The following is a 6,000-nucleotide window of genomic DNA, read 5'->3' as shown; positions in this document are numbered from 1 at the left end:
TTGTGCCTCTCACACGCTTGCAAATACGGGAAGCAAACATGTAAGTTCATGCATTTCAGAATATGTTCTGAATCACGCTTGCAGGACTGGGAGTTGCATTCAGGGATGGATTTAGAAATCACGGCAGGCGGACAGTTAAGCATAGCTTTGAGCATGATTGTACTGTTCCCTAAGTACCCATGGATGTCTCTAAACATAAGCAGTTACAACAGCAGCAAAACAATCGTGCCTGGTTGTTTGCTTGGCACATGCTCAAGTCTGCAGCCAGATTGGTTGCTGCTGCTGCTGAGGAGGGGTCAGAATAGGTGGTGTGCGGTCCCTCTCCTCTGCAGCGGTTTAGTCACACATTTTCTGTGCCTCCCTCCAGTGCTGCAGGACTTTTTTGGAGTGCCAGCACTCTGCCTCTGTTCCATCTTTTCTCCCTCCCCAGGGATGTATATTCACTTCCCTAAATTGCACTTGTGAAGATGTACCTGATAATCCAGCCTGACCAAGGGCAAGCACTGGGCTAAGCCCCTGCTCTGGGTTATGTATGATACTTGGATGAAAAACAGTGATCTTGCTTGGTGGCAGGTAAGATCCAGATCTCTTCTAAGTACCACTTTGGAAGGACAGGATTGACACAAAGCTATGGCTGTTGCTTAATTCCTGTAGTTTCAACTAAAACTCAGACCGTAAAAGCCATAAACCAGGGTTGTATATTTGTGAAAAATGGATTAAGCTTTGAGGTGTTTGAGAGTTTGACTTTGACCTGTTTTTGTTTTTCAAACTTGCGGCTAGTTTCAGAAGTGCTCAGCTGGCATTTCTGAAAGCAGCCCCAGGATTTTTAAAATGATTCTTAAGGGGGGGTATTCATGTGGGTCAGGTCATGAAGCACCTTGAAGACTTTTGCTTCCAGACTCTGGGGCTATTCAAAATGTAAACCACAACCTTTCATTGAGATTTCCCTTGAATTCAGGGATTTTCCATCTATTGAATGGGCATTAACTACTGTCTTTAATTTTTATTTTATTGTATCTTCAACTTCAATTTCAGGTTGAAGTATTCCCTTCCCTAACCATGGGAGAGGCTGTTCTATGAAAACGGCCATCTGATGTAGCTTGTGGTTGAGCAGATGTTATCTTGTTTGGTAATGAAATTCTGTCTTGAGTAATTGGACATTCCTCCTGGTTCCTCGTAATTAAGGCAGAAGAAAAGAACAAAACCTGCTGATTTGATATGAGTAATTGCTTCATTAAGTTATTCGCTTCCTCACCATAACCATCAGCCCAAAGAAGAGAACAGCATGACCATCAGACCATGTATGATGATACTGTAATGCTGTGGATCTTTGGTGCTTCATTGTCAGATGGAATCACAGGGAAAGGAGCTAGGAAACACGCTGCTAAATTATTTACCTCTTAACCATATGCACTTAAGACCACAGAGAGAGTCTGGCTGTTGCTTGCTGTGCTGTGTCCTAACCAAGTGAGTCAGTCCCTAGAAAAAGCAGAGAGCTAATGTATGAGGCTTCAGATCAACACAGCTGCCTTGCCTCCTGTATTTGAGCATTGTGAATTGATGCTCAGAGGCTGAACATCTGTGTCTTCCTACTGTGGAGCAGGGAAAGGGAGAGCTGCATTAAATCCTGGCCACTGGCAGGAAGAACGTGGCTCAGAGCTGGAGTATGGCAAATCTCAGCTGTGGTGGTGGCTTATGTGATGGCTGTTCTTTGTGTTTAGTCTTCCTGGGTTTGGCACGCAGGTTTGCATGTGCGTTTGGGTACACAGGGACTCATCAGTGAACACACTGCCCCTGGTGACACTGAGGGCAGGTAAATGGGCCTTGTTCACTTCTTCAGTTACATGGATTCAACTGAGAGCTCAGCCATAATTTCAAGTAGGAGATTCTCCATCCATGTGGACCCGAGCTCCTCTCGTGCACATCTGATTGCCCCATGCCCATGATTTAGTGGTCTTGTTGCTCATGAGTAACAGGTCACCCCAAATGCGTTTCATAAACTATCCGTTATTTCCTCATTGCAAGCTTGAGAGCCAAGCTGCTGCATCAGAGCAGCCGCAGGATTTATACGTGCCTACTGACAAAGTCAGAGCTTGGAGGCTCCTTGGATGTGAATTCTGCTGAATTATTCCCAAGTGCTGGGGGGAGCAGTTCCAGTTCACTGCTCATCAGTCCTTCAGACCTCTGTGTGCTGTTCTCTGCAAAGCCTGTATTATCCAGGAATGCTATCGGAAACTTTGATAGTCAAACTGATTTCTATCTTCCTCTCCAAGATCTGGGCAGGTATGTTTTTATAAGGCAGACTCCGCTGAGCTCAGAGCTGGCAGACCCAACATTCCTGCAGCTATAAAGTTACGCAGTAACAAGTTAGCCCTGAGTTTTAATCCCAGTTTGGGCAACCCTTTTTCAGAGCCATTAAAAATAAAAATCTGTGTTTACTTTTTTTATAACTAAATGAGGATAATGATGAATTTAAGTAACTAAGGCATTGTAAGGATTAACTAACTGTGGCACAACCAGTGCGTTGTGTGAGCGAGCACTCCCTTAGGGCTCCAGGGAACAGGGAGAGCGATCAGAGGTGCCATCATTTTTCAATTTCCTTGAGAAGGTGGCAGAAAGGAGGGCAAATTCTGCCAGTGCTGCAAGTGTCCAGTACTGGCTGATTGGCTTTTGTCCTTTCTCACAAGTATCTTGCTGTCCTGGGCACCAACAACAGGGATTGTGCACTGCAAAGGGCACAGAGCATGGACTGAACTTTGCCCTGAGCTGGGCTGCCAGCAGCCAGCCCACTGGCACAGAGCTCTCCAGCTGCAGCGAGTGGGTTCCGTGGGCTGACTGAACTCTGGGCCCTTCCTGCTGACTTAGTGCATCCAAGCCATCAAGTACGCAGGGTGAATCAGGCCCCGTTGCTCATTCAACAGCACCAAAAGCCACCCTCTGTGCCTGCCAGGGCAATTGCAGGCTCTGGGCAGTGAGGGTAGCCCTTTCTCAGCCAAAAGCCATGAAGTCTCATCTTCTGTGTAGTCTCCTTCCCCTCCTGCTTCCTTTCCCTTGGATCCAGGGACTCTCTGAGCTGAGTTTTGCAGGGCTTTTGCAGCAATCTCGCAGCAATCTCTCTGGCCGGGGTGCAGCTGCCTCCCTGTGCTGGGCAGGATGGGTTGCTGGTGCAGAGCAGGGTGGAAAACTTGGCATCCTCTCTCTCGCCTCCCAGCCACAAAAGATCAATTGGTCAGGAAAAAAGGAGTTTGGAGGATAATATGTAAAACAAAGAGCTGGAGAGGGAGATGTGGGTGGTTTATAGTCCTGACACCTGAGTTTCCACCTCTAAATCAGTCAGAGATACTGTTCCCCAAAGAGGAGGCTCAGGCCTGCTCTGCTGCTCACTGGCAGGTCTTTGCAGTGTAAATTCCTGCTTATCCTTGTTGCTGGTCACCTGGGGAGCTCTGCTCTGTCCCATAACAGCAACTTTTTCCTACCAGGCAATGTCTTTGAGCCCCACGGCATCACTGAGTAATGCACAGACTCCCCACATCTGTCCCTGGGAAAACTCAACCTTCCTCCCCTTTTGCAAGACAAGAAACTAAACTTGGTCTGAGAGGTTGAATGAGTCAGTTGGAGAGATGCAATTACACAGCTCAGCTTACCCTAAGCTTCATTCTAGATTGTATTTTTTTCCCCAGGGTCTCACCCTTTACTTATTTCTATATTTTCCTCACTCATTACTTGGTGCTGTTGCCTCTACCAGTCTCTCCCACACCTTGATCCTTTCCTGGGCCTCTGGCTCCCTGCCCCAGCCCACCCTATGTAGCTGGTGGTGCTTGTCTCTCTTGCTCCTCTGATTGCTGTATTATGTTTAGTTTGGGAGATTGCGTATCTCTGTGCAGGGCCCCCACATGCTGGGGAACGTGCTTTCCTGGAGGATGCAGCTGGGGGAGAGACAGCACATACCACTTGCAGAAAATGCCTTTCATGCCTGCCATGAAACTGTAACACATGTGTTCATGAAGAACCAGCTGCTGAGGGCATCACAGCTGGGTCAGGCTTAGCAGCAGCTGCAGGAGGTGCAGCCTCAGTGGGTGCAGGTGCTGTTGGGCTCAGAAGAGCCTGCCCGTGCTCATCCCTCAAGAAAGATCACTGCTGTGCATGGAGTTGGGCATCATGAGATGGAGACAAGTGAGGCTGACACAGCCTCTCTGAAAAGACACCAGCTCTGTGCCTGTGCCAGCACCGTGCTGGCATAGGAGTGCCAGGGTGGGATGCGTTTGGCAGAGGGGATGTCCAGGGCTGGCATGGGATGGGTGCGTACAGCAGGTCGGATCTGGGCTGTTTTGGCAGGGCTGGATGCATGAGGCTCACAAGATGCCTGCCTGTGCTGTGGCTGGGCCAAGCCAGCAGTCCGAATCCCTCGCTTTCAGGAACAATAAATTCCCTCACTAATCTTACGAAAGAGGGGGGAAAAAAAGCTATAAATGACTTACCTATTTGAAGCCTGTGGGCTCTGCATTGTATTAAACATTAACCTGCCCTTCTGAGCCAAGCGACTGATTCTCTGGGTAATTCTGAGGCTGGGCAGCTGAAGAAAAGGATTCTTTGTCAGACAGTATTTCAGAAAAAATCCCTTCAGCCATTTTCTGTCTCATCTTGTTTGTTTGGCCCTGCGGTAGAAAGCCTGCTCCACAATTTGCTGTTTGTATTTGTGCAGTCAAGCTGATCAGATGGCTGTACCCCAGCCACGGCTCCAAAAACGCTGCTCACCAGCAGCCCCGCAAAGGCGCAGGCACACTGCACACATAATCATGCACACATGTGGAACCACACACTTAATCGCACACATGTGCACATGTAATCACACACTTAATCAGGCACACATGGACATATACCCATATGTGAGAAGACCAGAAAGTTGTCTTTTGATCTTCTGTAAAGTGTATCCCTGTGAGTGCTGAGTATTGAAAGTAGTCGTGCCCATCAGAGAGATGCAGGCAAGAGCAGAGCGGGGGGATTAGCCTTTGGGAATGGGTTCTGCTCCTGACTTTGCCCTTACTTGGTGTACAAGGTGGGGCAAGTCATTGTGCTATTGTTTCTTCTCTGTAAATGGTGACTAATGATTTCAAAAGCACCTGTGGAAAGAGTAATATATTGTTACTATGGGCTTAGATGTATGTTTACTTAAGCAACAAAGCTTTGCTGGTTCAAAAATTTTCTTGATGACAGACTTTTGCTAACATCTCCCTGTTGGAGACCACAGCGTAGCAGTAAGCGTAGTTGGGTGGCAGTGGGTAGAGTTGTTGCTGCTACAAACCTGGGAAGGTGTGAGTGCTCCTGAGCTGTTCCAGTGCAAAGTCTGACTGCTTAGCACCGAATCCCCCAGCGACTTCAACTAGCTCTTCAAGTTTTGCACTAAAGCCTGAGAGAGGCTCACAGTCCTTTTTTTCCCATGCCTGTTACAGAGGCGATAACCTATGGCTGACAAATGGTAACAAATACTGATGGGACATTTTAATCCAGTTCATCTACTCTCTTCCTCTGTCCCCGTGCAATGCCAAGGTTAGGGCTGGGGGGCAGAACAGTTTTTCTTCTACTGTGGAAAAGTCTAAAACCAACAGAAAGCCTTTCCTACTGAAATCATGCCTTTGAGCTGGTGGAATTTTCACATGTGGATGGGACTTGTGCTTTGCACCTTCGTGTGGGTGACTCACCCGAGCAGACTGTGGAAATCTTTCCAGTGATCAGCCCAGTCCTTCCTCCAGCAGTTCAGGCTCCTGCACTTCACTGTGCCTTTACTCACAGCTAGTCTTAATTTGCTCTTTCTTCCTGTCTGCGTTCGTAATGCCCCCAGCTTATTGCATTTGCGTAACTAATTGTCCGAGGTGTGTTTCACAAGGGAGTGATCAGGATCATCTTTGCTCCCCTGGCAGACCCATGTGCTGAGGCACATAAGGAACAGTGAAATGGAGCCGCCTCTTCCCCAGTAACCTGGGGGAGATTCCAGATCCCAGT

This window comes from Strix aluco, chromosome 21, assembly GCF_031877795.1.
Source record: "Strix aluco isolate bStrAlu1 chromosome 21, bStrAlu1.hap1, whole genome shotgun sequence".
In the NCBI taxonomy this organism is placed as follows: domain Eukaryota; kingdom Metazoa; phylum Chordata; class Aves; order Strigiformes; family Strigidae; genus Strix; species Strix aluco.
Note: the sequence above shows the minus strand (reverse complement) of the source record.